At 39.2% G+C, this 16,704-nt stretch overlaps 1 protein-coding gene across 1 annotated transcript in view; it reads left to right on the forward strand.

Moving 5' to 3' along the window:
* The window catches only part of Ift57 (intraflagellar transport 57), a 54,216-nt gene that overhangs the window by 31,036 nt on the left and 6,476 nt on the right, over positions 1 to 16,704 (forward strand). The window lies entirely within an intron of this gene.

A 16,704-nucleotide genomic window follows, 5' to 3' on the forward strand; every position in this document is an offset into this window, starting at 1 on the left:
TGACAAATTGCTTCCATAGCATCAGGCTGCAGGCAAGCCTGGAGGGCATTTTCTTCATTAGTGATTGAGTGAGGCCATTCCTGCCCTAGTGGACCTGAGTTCTATAAGAAAGCAGGTTGAGCTCACCGTGAGGAACAAGCCAGTAAGCAGTATCCCTCTGTGGTCTCTGCATCATCTCCTATCTCCAGTTCTCTGCCCTATGTGAGTTCCTGTCCTGACTTCCTTTGATGATGAATAGTGATATGGAAGGGTAAATAAACCTTTTCTGCCCCATGTTTGACATGATAAAATGACATGGCATTTTATCACAGCAGTAGAAACCTAACTAAGACACACACACACACACACACACACACACACACGCACACACATGGGAGTTGCAGAGAGATTGTTTGAGGGAAATAAGGAAATTAGCAGAGAAGGGAGGGGTAAGGCAGATGAGGATATGAAGGAGGAATTGAGATGGTCAGAAGAGAACATGATGTACTCTGATAAAAATGTCTGTATGAAGACCATCATTCGGTATAATGAATATACAACAGTAGTTTAAATGCAATTTTGTTTTTAATTATGAAAGAAATATGAATGTAATGTTTCAAAGAAGAAGAAGCCAGAAGTGTTCTGTGAGTTAGATCCAACGCCTATTCATTTTCTAGTTGATTTTTGTCCACCTGACACACCCTGGACATGTCTTGGAAGAGGGAATCTTAATTGGGAAAATGATTTCATCAGATTGGCCTGGCAGAACTCTCGGGCATTTTCTTAATGAATGATTGATGTGGAGGTGGCGCTCATTAGGAGCAGTTCCACGCCCAGACTGGGTTTTAGATAAGTTGGTCATGGTACCCTAACAGAGCAATAAAAAAATAACTAAGAAGTTGTTACCAGGGAGGGGGCTGTTGTGACAAGCCTGACCATGCTACTTTATAGAGAAATGTGGAAAACTTTTGAGACTTTGGACTAGGGTAGCAGTGGAGGCTGTATGCAGAGCGTGTGGGCATCCCAGTAGGAATTTGGAAGCCAGTAGTGCTGAGAGTGATGTGGACGGCAGAGGCCCAGCTCACGAGTTATTAGAGGGGAACAATAATAGTATGTGGGCCAGGGACCATTCTTTTATAGTTTGCCAAGAATGTGGCTGCGTTTTGCCCTTGAGAATCTGCCTGAAGCTAAACTGAAAAGTACTGTTTTAATTTCACTGGCAGAGGAAATTTTAAGACAGCCTTCTATTGACTCTGTTATGTGGTTATTAGCAATCACACTTATTCAGATCTAATAAACAGAAGCAAGTCGGGCAAAAAGAAATTAAAAATTACATTTTGAGAAGAATAAGAACTGTAAGAAATTTGATGTTGGAGCCATGGCTTGTGCTGAAAGACATAGGGAGAGATGGAATAGAGTGGCACCATTGGAGAGAGACCCTGCCTGGCTAATTATGTAACGTGTCAAAAGCAAAGGTCCGGAGAGACTGTTCATAGTAAAGCAACAACAAATCAACATTTATGCAAATGTAATTCAAGGAGAGGCCGATTCTGTCCCCAGTAGGCAGCCAAACTTGGCAGCTTTGATCACTTGGTTCAGCTTTAGAGTCATGAGGGATACAGGAGTAAAGGTTACAGGAAAGCTGCAGAGGCCAGGCTTGTGGCAGTGGAGGCCCAGTAAAGACCATGTGCAAAGCTGATAAACTGAAGCCTGGACTATGCTAGAGACCCCAAGCCACAGGGTATCTGTCAAAGAGAGATCAGATAGGGAGTAAGGACAGACAGAGAGACAAAAGAGAGAGAAGTGTGTTGCAGTCAACAAAGTTCGAATGGCAGAGGCATCTAAGCCTTTTGATGTTGGAAATGGAGCTACAGGATTTTGGGTTTGCCCTGCTGGACTTCGGTCTTGCTTTGGTCCAGTATGTTCTCACTGTGCCCCAACTCTTTCCTTTTAGAATGGTAATGTATATTCTGTGCCACTGTATGTTAGAAGTGTGTAATTTGCTGTTTGATTTTACAGGGGTTTCTATTAAGAAATTACCTTGACTCTCAGAGGGACTTTGAACTTTGGATTTTTAAACTTTATTGAGACTGTAAAAGACAATGGAGGACTTTTGAAATTGGATTAAATTCATTTTGTGTTTTGATGTGGCCCCAAGCCTATGGAGACCAGAGAGTGAAATGTGGTAGTTTGGATGAGAATGGCCACTGTATGCTCACATAGTAGAAAGCTTGGTCCCCAGTTGGTGGAACTCTTTCAGAAGGATTAGGAGTTGTGGTCTTGTTTAAGGAGATGTGTCACTGGGGGTAGCTTTTGAGGTTTCAAAAGCCCACACCATTCCCAGTTAGCTCTCTCTTTTTCTCAGCCTTATGTTTGTGGATCAGATATAAGCTATCAGCTGGTACTCTGTCTTCTTCCAATTATTCTTGCCCTAATAGTTATGGACACCCTTTGAAACTGTGAGCCCCCAAATTAAATGATTTCTTTTTTGTAAGTTGTCTTGGTCATGATGTTTTGTCACAAAAAATTTTTAAAAATTAAAAAAACAAGACAATGTCTAGTCAGTATATTACTACTACTGTGTGCTAGGAACTGATGCTGTACACTACTGTGTGCTAGGAACTGATGCTGTACACTACTGTGTGCTAGGAACTGATGCTGTACACTACTGTGTGCTAGGAACTGATGCTGGCACTGAATGTGCCAGCATCTCACTTGACCCTTTCCCACCACTCAGAAAGCATGTACCTTTTACCTCAAATGAGGAACTGTAAACTTTGAAAAGTAGTTTGCTTGTGGAAGTGATGAAAATAGTATCTGAATGACACAAGCAGGCGTTTGGCTATTCAGGTAAAAACATTGTGACATATGATTAAAAGCAGAAGTTATAAACCTAGGCCACTCAACATCAAATCATAGTGGCAAGTACAACCACCCAGTACTTTAGTTTCCTCATCTGGAAGAATGTAATTTGTTATAATGCCTCCCTTAAGGAATTACTTAAGACTAAGTGAATGAGCACACGGAGTACACAGGCTGGCATCAGAGGAAGCACACCATGCTGTTATTCTGTATGCTTTTATTCATAAAACTGATACTATACTGTTTTCCAAAACTATTACATTGCAGCCAGGCATGGTGGCGCAGACCTTTAATCCAGCATGTGGGAGGCAGAGGCTAGTTGATCTATGTGAGTTTGAGGCCAGCCTGGTCTACAAAGAGAGTTCCAGGACAGCCAGGGCTATTACACAAAGAAACCCTGTCTCAAAAAAAAAAAAAAAACAAAAACAAAAACAAACAAACAACAAAAAAACCATACACACACACACACACACACACACACACACACAGAGTCATTGCATTGTATTATATGTATTCCCACACATTGGCTTAAAATAGGAATGAATGCTATCAATGGCTGTTGGCAGTCCTTGCACTTACCCTCAGTAGCCAACTGATATCCAGGTGGACAAGCTCAATAGGTTGGGATCAGATGGGGAAAGCTAGGGGGTTGGTTTTGTGTGTGTCTTGGTATTGTCGGTGTCCGTTTGTATATTTGTTGACCTAAGGTAAATGAATTCTTAAAATCATCGATTTTATTAACCTCTATTAGAAGAATTCCTTTTCAGTTCAACTTAATGGGGTTTTGTTTGTTTTATAACAATAGAAATCAAGTAAATACTACTAATATTCTTATTCCTCAAAAATAAGGAAAAACAGGAAGTGTGAAATCAGTTTTTAACTAAATTTTACCATAGACTGTTTTCTTCAGTAATGCAGTGCTTATTTCTAAAAGATTGTGCATGACAATGATTTAATATTAGGTATTTAATAGAATGAACAAATGTTCTAATATGCTTCAATGCCCTATGGATATAGTAATTAAAATTTTGATTAATTTCTTAAATAGATTTTTTCCAAATTATAATTAAATGTTTCCTGCTTTGTTCTTCAAAGAGATAGTTGGGTAGGTACCTACTTCATTTTGCCGAAGTGTCTCTAGTAATTCCATAAATCTTCAGATTCGTTACAAGGAATTTAGATAAAGTGATGATTTTAAAGGCTTTGGAAATATTACAACATATATTTCTAATTATCTCAAACCTTTGAGTCATTGAACTGCTTTCTCCATCCCTCCCTGGTCTACAGTATCTCAGACTGCCATTGTAAAAAAACAACCTGAAACTTGAAACTTCAACTCCGAGCAATTGAATTTGTGTAAAGTAAATAAAGCACTCAGGTGTTGCCTTGGGTGACTTACTGTGGGAGACCTTTTGGGAAGAGTCATTGTGCTTAGGATAAAATCACTGCAATAGTTTTGAGCCTTTGGGCTTCTCAGTCAACATGAGAGCTAAAACCTAAGAGGGAAAAGAGGTGCCTTCATTAATCAGCAGGTAGAATTCCATTTAAATGAACCTGGAGGGACCACAGAATTACTATATTGGATCTCAGTCTCTTCAAATTGGAAGCCAAGTCCTGCAGAAAGTTACAGGGGTAGGCTTTCTCTTTTTATTATTGCAGACAAATTTGTACCTGGGAGCAATGGAGAGCACTTCTCCCATTCCAAAGCAATAGAGAAGCTAGCTTGCTTTGCCCTGTCCCTGTCACTGCATTTGGACACAGCATGAGAAGGTGTTAGCAAAAGTTAACATTTCTAAATATTTATGTATTGTTATAGTTTGGAAATAAGAACATTTCTTAAGACATTCTCTAGTTTTGGGGTAGGAAATATTAATAATATTCTTACATTCACAAGCCAAGAGATATAATGTATTCTGTGTGCTGGAATACAGGAATGAATTTTATGTACATGATTATTATTAAAATGGAATTCTGCCTGGTATTTGCATAATGGAGAAACTATGTTTATAATTCTTATAAATTTTCTGGTAGACCTTCTATTAAAAATATTCATGTAATTTAAAGAAAAATAAGACACCCAATTCTAAAAGTCAGCTTTTACAATTATAGCAACAAATGTAAATACAGGTGGCAATAAGTTGATCTCCACAAGGCTCCATGCAGGAGTAATAGCTCCAATTACTGTCACAAATGTTTGTAATTGTATCTATTGCTGCCAGACAATAAATGCTTTTTAATATAACAGGGCCATAAATGTACATGCTGCTGTTGTTTAAACAAAATACAATTTTCAGTAAATTTATCCTTGAAACACCTGCTATAATCAAAAAGAGGTGAATGCTATCAAAATAAACTGCCTGAATTAAGTAGACACACATACATTTTTAGAACAGCCTGCGTGATTACTCAACTGCCACATTATCTCAGAATGAGGGAAAATACTCGCTGATGGACTTTTATAGCTAGCATTCTTCAAAAGAGATTGCACAAAGCAGCTATTCTTTGAGACTGTTGTATTATTTCAAACAAGATGTTATTTTGTGGACTGGAAGTTGTATTTGCAAGGTCAGCTGTTTGCTTTTGGTTTTGTATTTGCTTTGTTGCATGTGGATCGTGAATAGATACCAGATGGTGGGAAAGGTTATTGTGCTTAAAATTATACTGAGTAACACAGCAAATGAGTGGCGACAGAGTCAGTCTCCCTAATCAACCACAAGATCGTCAGTTACTTCTGTCATCATCCTGCTGAAGGCTCTGACTATTGTTTAAACATGGCTGATGATGCCTTCCTCTCTGTTTACCCTGAGTGTGGTAAATGTTTAACCTAGAACTAGTAAAGGGCCCATATATCACAAATTAAAACAGATGAAAGAATGTTTTGACTTAGTGATTACCATTAGCTGTAACTGACGAGCATCAGCTGTGGTAGCTGATTACAAGGAAATAACCAGTGGAAACTGCATGCTTTGTTAATACTGCAAAGGCAAGAAACCAATGCCTCACAGCCCGCAGACCTCAAATAGACACCTGTGATTGAGAGCGGTGAATTAATATATATTGATTATAATTAAAATGTCTAGACTGCCTAAATATTTCATTATTGTAAAATATGATTTAATGTTTCCCTTGAATTGCTTAATATAAAATATGAATTGGAGCAGAAACCATTTGTCACATGGACCTTTGTGCAAAATGTAGTTTTTATTGGCTTGACTCATTTTTTTCCAATCCAATGTTATAGTCATTCTAACTATTCCTGTGTTTTATTTGAAATTTCTTAGTATTTGAACAAAATTTTATTCCCATGGCTTTCATTCCATCATTCTTGCCTGTTTTTTATAAAAAAAAAAAAAAAAAAAAAAAAAAAAGACAAATGTTTCTTGGTTCTTTAAAAATGTAAAAGATAACCATTTTTTGTTTGTTTGCTGGAAGGATGTTGAATGTCAGTCTGAGATCTAAGCTTTGATCATCAGATTCTTAAACTTAAGTGCAACTGTTGTTGGAACCTTGACACATAAACAAGAGTCACCTGGGAAGAAAGAGTCTCAATGGATTGCCCAAATGTGGCCATGTCTTTGGAGAATTGTCTTGGCTGTTGGTTGATGAGGGAGGGCCCAGGCCACTATGGGCAATGGGACTCTGGGGAAGGTGGTTACGGGAAGAAAGCTGTCTGAACTCAAGCCTTCCTCCATGCTTTCTGCTTCAGTTCTTGCATGAGTCCCTGCCCTGACTTCTGTTTGTGATGAACTGTGACCTAGAAGTGCAGGACGAAATGAACCCTGTCCTTCTCTTCAGATGCTTTTGGTTGTGAGGTTTATCAGAGCAGGCAAACATACCAGGACAAGTGTCAATCGTGTTCATCAGTTCTCCACAGTAGCTACTCAGTATCACATGAAATAAATATTCATTTCTAACTTGACCTCTGAGTGCTTGCCTTGTGGGATCTCTTCTCTGGGCTTGTGTAGTCATATAACAGGACTGTGTAGTGGGATAGCCATAACAAGTCTTAGTTAACATGGGAAAGCTCCTTAGTAGCGCATGGTAGTTAGCAGTAATAACCTCTGTGCACAGTTAGAGTGTGACTGTTTAACAAGTCATCTTTAGACACTCTGGATCTCTAGTTTGAATCCAATTATAGGCAGGAGTGAGGTTGTGTACATGGTTGGATGTTTCTCTAAAATGAAAAGAATATCTACAAAAGAGGAATTTCTCAAAGAAAACGTGTCTTTATTAATGGTGATTATTCCCATACACTCCCGAAGCAAATTGACTACAATATGCATTCCACTTACGTATAACAATTGCCTCCTCGCCCACAGAATATGTGTTCAAAGGTTGCTAGTAGACACTTGTGCCTTGCCATGGGTTTGAAATCAGTGAAAACATCCAACCATGGATTAAAACCAGGAGTCAAAAGAAAGCTTTCTTTCTTTCTTTTTTTAATGTAATTTTATTTGTTTTTTGCTTATTTACTTTATATCCTGCTTATCTCCCAGGGTAACCCCTCCTACAATCCTTCCCTCACCCCACATCCCCCCTCCCCTTCTCTTCTGAGTGGGTGGGGCTTCCTTTGTTATCCCCCCATCCTGGCACTTAGAGAACTTTTTCTTAAGTTGATTTTTCTTTAAGTCATTTGCCAAATTGATGAGAAGCTGACTAATGCGATAGCTTATTCCGCTTAACATAATGTCCTCTATTCCATCAATATTACTGCAGATGCTAAATCCCTGTTCTTGTTAATGCTACAAAATAGCCTGTGGTGATTATGCACATTGTCTTTATGCGTTGCTCCGATTTCTGTATTCCCTCACCACATGCCCCTTTCAACTTCATGCTCTCTCTATTTTTTTAAGAACTCACTGAGTCCAACTAATACTGGATTATATGTACATGGTTTGGATGACATTCACTGAACCATAGTCAACCTGCCGTGCAGCTCACCCCTAAAGAAAACTGACTCTTCTTCCCCTAGAAGCTCCTGCTGTGCTAGGGGTAGAGACTTCCTTGTCCTCCACATCCATGCCAGGATGCTGTCAATGCCAGGATGCTGTCAATGCCAGGATGCTGCCTGACTTGATTGTGTGCAGATATTGTTTAGGCAACCACTGCTGCCATGTGTGTCCACAGTACGAATGCCACAACGTGCACTGGGAGGTGAAAGGTCAACTTCCGGGGTTGGTTTTCTCCATCCACCATTACATGAATTGCACAAATCAACCACAGGTCATCAGGCTTGCTTGCACAGCAAGAACCTCTACCCACTGAGCCGTGTTGCTGGTTTAATAGATTTCATTTGATCATGGTGAGTTGTGTGTGTGTGTGTGCACGCACACACACACATACACATACATGCAAATATACCTGCTCTGAGACCAAGACCTACTCTGAACCTAAACCTGGAGCTCACTATTTCCACTAGGCTGGCTGGCCAGTGTGCCTATGATCTACCTGTCTCCACTCACACCCCCCCAAGCCCAACACTGGAGTTACAGATCAGCGCCTTTATGCTCAGCATTTGCAGAGGCTCCTAGCTTGATTAGCAAGCACTTTCCTGCTGAGTCATCTCCCTGGCCTATTATACTTTATATTTTACTGTGATCTGTTTATATTTGATAAACTTCTTAATTCAGATTAATTAATTAATTCAGATTAATGCTCTTTTCCTTATTTTATTGAACTTTCCAATTTTCTCATATTTCATTAAGCCTTCTCTTTTTTTTTAAGATTTATTGATATTATGTATATAAGTACACTGTTGTTGTCTTGAAACACCCACCAGAAGAGGGCATCGGATCCCATTAAAGATGGTTGTGAGCCACCATGTGGTTGCTGGGAATTGAACTCAGGCCTCTGGAAGAGCAGTCAGTGCTCTTAAGTGCTGAGCCATCTCTCCAGCCCTCATTAAGCCTTCTTTAAAGATGTCATTCGGAATCGTTTTTTCAAACAAGTCATCTGGATGTTTTTAGTGCTAAGACCTGTGGCAAGGCACAGGCGTTTTAGGGTCCATTGCTAGAAAGTTATTGTGTTTCACTGGAGGCATAATTTATTCTTCTTTATTATGATGTATATGTGTTATTTGTGCATTGGATCTGTTGACCCTGTCAACTCATTCGAAGGCTGTTGTAGCAAAAGGCTTTTTCTCTCTCTCGGCAGCATGTCCTATGATATCAGTTGTGTGTGGTACTTATGTTTAACGTGGGTATGGTAGTACACTCACTGAATAGATTTTTCAGGTGTAACCTGTTTTGGCAATGCCTGTATGTATCTAAGTGGTCTCCACTGCAGGAGTATGTGATTTTGCCTGTCCAGCTAATATGCTCCTGCCTTGGATGGGGCAGGTCACCAGTGGTACCTCAGAAGGATAAGCAGAATTGAAGCCAGGGTCTCCATCACCTTCTGAAGGCTGCCCAGAGGAAGGGTGACACAGACAGGTTCAGATGGGCAGGATAGAGGAGGTTCAGTACCGACATGGGCCACCTGTTGTACACAGGCTGAGTGGAGGATCAGGCCATGCTGGTGCTCCTTGGCAGAGTTCCTGACAGCAGGAACAAGATGTTTGTTGGTGTTTGGTGGCTCCTTTGTCTTGACCACACTAGTGGCTTAAGAGAAGGAGAACACGTGCTTCTCAAGGGCTGCAGACATGCTTCTGCAAAGGCTGCAGTGGGCTTGGTAGAGTTAATCAACCTTGCTTCCCAGTGCCTCACTGACTCTAGCTCTCCAGCTGCTTTCTAGTGCCCAGAGTGCTGACATCAGCATGGGCCTGTGAGGAAGGGGCTTGAGAAGACATAACATGGGCTAAATGCTTTCTCCAGGCTGGTGGAGGAGCTTGTGTCTCCCAGCACTCCCTCAACTGTACTCAGACTTCTAAGGAATGAGTGCAAGCTTCTCAGATAGCAAATGTTTCAGGAATTCATGGTATTCATAGGAAATTATATTGACCTCCTGTTAACCTAGTTGCTGCCATATGAAGTCCCTCTTGATTCAGGATTTAAATCAAACTAGAGAAATAAGATGGCCGGTGTGTACTTTGCTTCTTCCTTTCTAAAGCCATATCTCTGCCACATCCCTACTGGACTTCAATGATAGTCCTCAAACATTCTTGCAGAATAGCACTTTTTTTTTTGTCCTTTTGTGTTGAGAAAAGTATGTCAAGCTTCCCTCATTAGCTAACTTGCTGATGTCACCTTTCTTTTAAGTATTAATTTTTTAGTGTGAAACCAACCTTCCATTTTGAAATAAATTCAAAGTAAACATAAGTTATTATATTTTTATCTTTTTCATCACTAAATTTGACTTGCTAATATTTTTAGTATATTTTTAATTCTTTTTAAAAGTTATAAAAGATATTAATCTATGATCTGTTGTTTGGTTGGTGTTGAGTTTAGAAATCTTTGTCAAGTTTTAGTGTAATTCTGTGTGGTCCTCATGAAACAAATTGATGCTTTCTCTCTGCCTCCCTTCCTCTGCCTCTCCTTTTTACCCCTCTTCCCTCTTCCCAGCCCTCCCTTCTTCCTACTTGGCAGTAGATTTGTACAAGATTGTTCTTTCCTATTTAATTAAATGTTTGAGAAAATTCATGATCAAGCCATCTGAGTCTGGATATTTCCTAATGAGAATGTTTTCAATCGTATTTGCTGATCCTGTAAACATTTTAAATTCATTTTTATGACATTTAGTATATAGATAAGCTCTTGAAATTTTTCAAATATTAAGACCTATGCTAACTTTGTCTTATAATAATAGAAGTAAGATAACCAACTTAGATAGAGAAAGGCTTGTTTGGTTAATGGCCCAAGAGTTTTTCATTGACCTTGTTGCTGTTAGGAGGCAGCATATTATGTTTTACTTCTCTTCTAGAAGTGTGGTAAACAGCTCGCCTCATGGCGGGGGCATGGGAAACAGAACAGGCTGGAATCTGACTGCCCTTCTCAAGAGCCTGCACACAGCAATCCAAATATCTCTCACTAGGCCCCACTGAAAGTTTCTTTCCCTTCCTAATGCCTCCTAGAAATCAAGCCCTACGGCTTGAAACTTTTAGACTCTAAAGTTTAGAAGCTATGAAAATCCAGATTTTACTACAATTCAGATTAAAGTCATCCTTACCCCCTGTCCTCTTGTCCTTATTAGGAATTCTGTGATTTGATACTCCTGTGCAGGTTTGTGCTTGACAATGGACCTGTGTGACTCTAGGCTTCTACTTAAAAATAACTAAATCTTAATTTCTGCATCTTAGTAGACTCTCTAAGCAAAATATATATACTGATATTCCAATAGTTGTTAGCATAATGGTTCCATATAATAAATGTTATACTTGTTAATGTTGTAGTTGTATTGATTACATTTAAAGAAACCATAGGATTCGTGTGACTATGGAGATCCTATTCCATGCTAAAGCAAAGAAGCAGAAAGGCTTCTGACTAGCCAATACATATATATCTGTGTATACCTATGTATTATGTATGTATGTATGTATGTATGTATGTAGGTAGGTAGGTAGGTAGGTATGTGTCTTAGTTCTGGTTTTATTGCTGTGAAGAAACTCCATGCCCATAGCAATTCTTATCAAAGAAAACGTTTAACTGGGGCTGGCTTACACTTTAGGAGTTTAGTCCATTACCATGGCAGGCAGCATGGCAGCATATAGGCAGACTTGGTGCTGGAGAAGTAGCTGAGATTTCTGGATCCTCAGGCAGTAGGAAGTGACAGTGACACACTTGCCAGGCTTGAGCTTCTGTGACCTCCTCCAACAAGACCACACTTCCTAATAGTGCTACTCCTTAGGGATCTGTGGGGACGGACCATTTTCATTCAAACCACCACAGTATGTATGTTTGTATGTATGTATGTATGTATGTATGTGTATATATGTGTGTATACATGTATTATACATGTATCAGTATTTTATATTATATATGCATATGTATGTATCATGTACATATTTTTATGAGTACATTGTATTATATATGTATATATAATGTATATATGCATGTGTACACATGTTTTAGGTACATACATGTATATAAGTGTGTATTATATATATGTATGTGTGTATGTATGTATGTATGTATGTTTATACATGTGCATAGACACATATATCTACTGAAGCTCATTTTTTGTAGAAAAGTCCCATAAACTGTCTGGCTAAATTGTACTTTTGTTTTAGAGATAGTCCTTGCAGGGTTGTTTATCTGGAGCAGATTAGAAGCAACAAGATTTCCCTATGTCTATAATTTAGCAAAACAACAGGAAAATCATCTCCTTCAGTGTGCATGTTCGAATAGGGAGTCCTCCGGATCTCTGTTTTTCTTACTGAAATTGGGAGACACGGTAAGAAAATAAAAGCAACTGCTGGATGTAAAGGGAATCTGTCTGTGATAGAAAAGGACATTTGGTTTCCTTTTCAATTAACAATAAACTGTGAAAATCAAACAACCTCAGCTTGTTTCCCAGCCTGTGAGTTGGAGGGCAGGATTTCTTCCCTTACACCCTACAGTAATCATGAAAACGTCCAGAGAATTCTGAATTGAAACCAAGCCTTAATGGGGAAAATGAGATTAACTGTCTAAAATAGGAGCTCTAATACAGACTTTTATATTTATTAAAATGCAACTGCAAATCAGCATTGCATTGAGATTTCACTAGTAATTATCCATAGTGGAGTTGGGACAGAGACGGAAAGGACAGAAGAGAAAGGAAGGCAGATGGCAGAACAGAAGAACCATTGTTGTCCTTGGGAAGTAGTGATTCTAGATACAGCAGCGCCTTGGGCCCTATTCCTGTTTTGAAGAAGCAAGCGCTTCAGTAGACCCTGTGAGCACGGTGGCTCTTCTGTGTGGTGCCATGGATTTCTCATATACCTAGAAGAATACATTCCAGCACACACAAGGATCCTGCTTTGGCTTTTGTGTAATACGTTTTGTTTTGTTTTGTTTTGTTTTTGTTTTTTAGCACTGTGTCTGTCTATGAGCAAGGAAGCCTGAACTGTATTTAAGACGGGAGAGTCTGACATTTTACAAGTTATATGTTAATGAAACTTACACATGGATATACAGCCAGCCCTAACTCATGGTTTAATCTTTGCCTCCTTTCCCCGATAGTTTCAGAGAAAAGCTTTTAGTCATTGAGTTGGAAACCGCCCCCAATCCCCACAAAAAGAAAAAAAAATTAAACTAAACCTCTATATGCAGAAGAGGCCAGTCAGGTGATGTTCTGAAGTGCAGCTCAGAGAGCCTTGGAGCCCCCACAATCGTCTGACAGCTGCAGCCAGATCGCATCCATTTTGATTGTGTGCTGTATTGTGAATCACCAGCATAGATACTTCCTCACAACTCCCCACATTCTGAAAGGAACCGATGCAGAAGACAATTTAGTGCCAGAGAATTTGGAGTGAGGGAAGAGATCATGCTTACAATACCTTTGTTATTTACCCCTCACAAATGATAGAATTATGAGATTTTTGTATGAGAGAATTTTGAAAAATAACAAGCCTGAAGACCTGGGAATAAAAACAGATGCTCAAGTCCCCAGCATGCTGGAGGCCTATGGTTCAGTCATGAGCACTGCAAAGAGAAACTGAGCCTGAAGAAGTGATGGGCTGGATCATTGCTGTCTCTATTCCATTGAGAGAGAACGTTTGTAAAAATAGGTGAAACAAGATCTTCAACAGACTGGATAAATGCTTAAAGAACCCAAGAACATACTTCAGAGCACTTGGTGATAGGTGACCAGCGGACTTCAGAGGCACACAGGCCTCAGTGAATATGTAACAAAAAGAGGCCTTAGTTTAACTTTACATACGCTTAGCTGTCTGTTTTGTCACATAGAAAATCATTATATGACGTAGGAAAATCTCTAAGTGTGGAAGTACATTTACCAGACAGAACGAACACTAGAAAGTCCCTGTAGTTTAACTAACATAGTTTTCTTCACTTCACAACCAGGTGGTTGGCAACACATGCCTTTAGTCCCAGCACTCAGGAGGCAAAGGCAGGCAGATCTTTGAGTTTGAGGCCAGTCTGGTATACAGAGGGAGTTCCAGGATAGCCAGAGCTACACAGAAAAACTCTGTAAAACAAACAATGTATATATGTAACAGTCTGCTCCACAACAAAACCTCCAAACCACAGTGGCTTACACTAACAGTAGGGCATCATCCTCAGGTCCAGTAACTGATGTGTGGTCAGCCGCACCCTAATTCCCATGAGGTCCCGCACTTCTCAGTCCCAAGCTTGGGCTGAGAAACTTCTGAGTAAGGTAGCCTTCTTACTTTGGCTGACAGGACATGGACACCGTTTTAGATGGATACCTCTGCCAAGTTCTATATAGTCCACCATTCCACCGAAAAGAACCATACAGCCTCCACCAGCATCAGTGGACGAGGGAAGTACATTTCTCCAGCTACCAGCCAGCAAGTCACCTAAAGCCCCATAGCAATGATTCTCAACCCGTGGGTCCTGACCCTTTGGCAGGGTAGGGGTGGAGGGGTTGAAGGACCCTTTCACAGAGGTTATATATCAGATATACAGATATCAGATACCTTACATATCAAATATTTGCAATACAATTTGTAGCAATTACAGTAGCAATGAAATTATTTTATGGTTGGGGGGGGTCACCGCAATATAAGGAACTATATTAAAGCCATCAGCATTAGGAAGGTTGAGAACCACTGCTCTATAGGAAAGGGAGAAATCGATCAGAAGGGATGACAGAGTCTACTTATCTCTCCAAACCTTTGCGTTTTAAATATGTAAAATTATATTAAAGTGGCTGTAACTTAATGCATTCTCCACCAATGTTTGAATTGCTAGCATCATTGAATAGCTCCTTTTAAAGTTACTTATTACTAGAACGCAGGTAGGCTTCAAGTCCTTACATATCATTAAAACCCATCACTTCTCCATTCTCACCACAAAAACCTTTGTAAAGCTTTCAACCATCTTAGCTGTCGGTTCTCAAATGTATGCCTCCCCCCTTTTATAGTCATGTTTTCAAAATGTTAGTTATAGTAAAAGTCATACCCCACTAGAACTATGTTAAAACCTGTTCAGGAGCTTCTTGAACAGCTATGAGATTTTTGTTTTCTCCCTTTTTCTTCTGATAATTAATGTATAAAATTTTCTAGGAATCTTAACAAATTTTAAAGGATAAAAATGAAACTTAAATTTTTCTATATTCAAATTCATGCTTTAATATAAGGCACAACATGTATAATATTAACTTTAATAAATATCTAGTCTTTTGAGACTGTATTTTCTATTGTCTTATGCTATTAAGCATACATTTTTGCTAATCATTAAAAGGATAAGAACTTAAAATTTAATATATGTTAATGTTTATAATGCAAAATACAATTTTAAATCTCAAAAATAAAACCAGCCTCTTTCCTGACTTGGGTGTTGAGCACCCTGATGTTACCGATGTGTTCCACTGTATATCTTCCCTCCCTTGTGCTGGTACCTATCATCCTCCAGGCTGTGGACTGTCCTTAGCTGCTTCCTGTTTCTGGGTATTCTGACCTGTGTCTATCTCTGAACTTGTATTACTGAGTTCTTGGTTTTGAAGCTTATAAAAATACCTTCATACTGTATGCATTTTTTTAAATTTTAGAATGAATGATATAATATTAGCAATATATTTTCTGGTGTTTTATTTTAACAGAAAATGTGTGCATAAATCTATGTGTTTTCCAGTTTAGGTGGAAGTATTTTCCAGAACTAAACTGTTGGATCAAAAGATAAGAATATTTTAAATGCTTGTTTGCTTCTTTTAAAAAATCAGTTTTCATCAGGAAATATGTCCATGAAGATTTTAATAAGATACATATTTGGATATTTCTGGCAAATAATTCTAAATCTAAGTTTTTAATTGCTTATTAAATAAAAACTTAGAGAAATTTAAGTCTAACACCAAATTCCTTGGTATTTTTGGCTTCCCAAAAGTCTGTCCTGCTGTTGTTATGTGTTACATGACTTGATATTCCATTCCTTTGTCAATCTAGGGTCCTCAATGACTGTCCCTCCACTTCCTACCTCCACCAACCACATGCACTCACAAGTCACCTGCTGAGAACATCCTACCTGGCATGTCTCTGCAATGTCATTTGGAAGTATCCCTCTCTTCCATTTAAATCTAAGTGAGCTGGACCACTGCATGGCCTTCTGACTGATGTCCCACCAGTCTTCAAATCTGCCTAGTGGGTTCAGTAACCAATCACTTTTTCAAAACACAGACTTGACTTGAAAATTCAAACCAAAACCTATAATAGCATACCTTGTCCACATGGTAGAAGCTATACTCCTCAGGGGTTAAACACATCACCCGATACAATTTAATCTACCTCGTCCTTTGGTTTTATTTCATCATGATCAACCCTGTCTACCTACCACTCCATAATTTTGTGCTTTATACTTGGCCAACCTACACTGATATGTTCCCTGTGTTTTTCTTGTTTGTATTACCCTTTCAACCTCAAATGCTCAAAATGCTGAGCTACCTAATTGTTAATGGTGAGGAGACAGTCTTGAAGGTCCTCTCCACCTTTATATCTTTAGATGTTATGTTCAGGATGCAGAAAGATCCAGGGACAGGTAGTGCTTGTTCGTTCTATGTTTTGCCGTTCTTCCTAGTGTCAGGTGGCCAACTGTGCTCTTCTTACCCCTGAACTGGCAGTAGGCATCAGGCGGGACTTCTTATACTGCTATGTACATGTCTTCAGCTGTGCTCTCTTCTGTACCCAGGCCTCTGCTTGCAGATAGGTGTGAGATTAGATGCTTCTTGGGGTTCTCTACAGCTGAAATATATTATAACTTGATATTTGGCATGTTTGAAGCACTCAGGACATTTTTACACCCTGTTGTCATG

This window comes from Arvicanthis niloticus, chromosome 12, assembly GCF_011762505.2.
Source record: "Arvicanthis niloticus isolate mArvNil1 chromosome 12, mArvNil1.pat.X, whole genome shotgun sequence".
NCBI lineage: Eukaryota > Metazoa > Chordata > Mammalia > Rodentia > Muridae > Arvicanthis > Arvicanthis niloticus.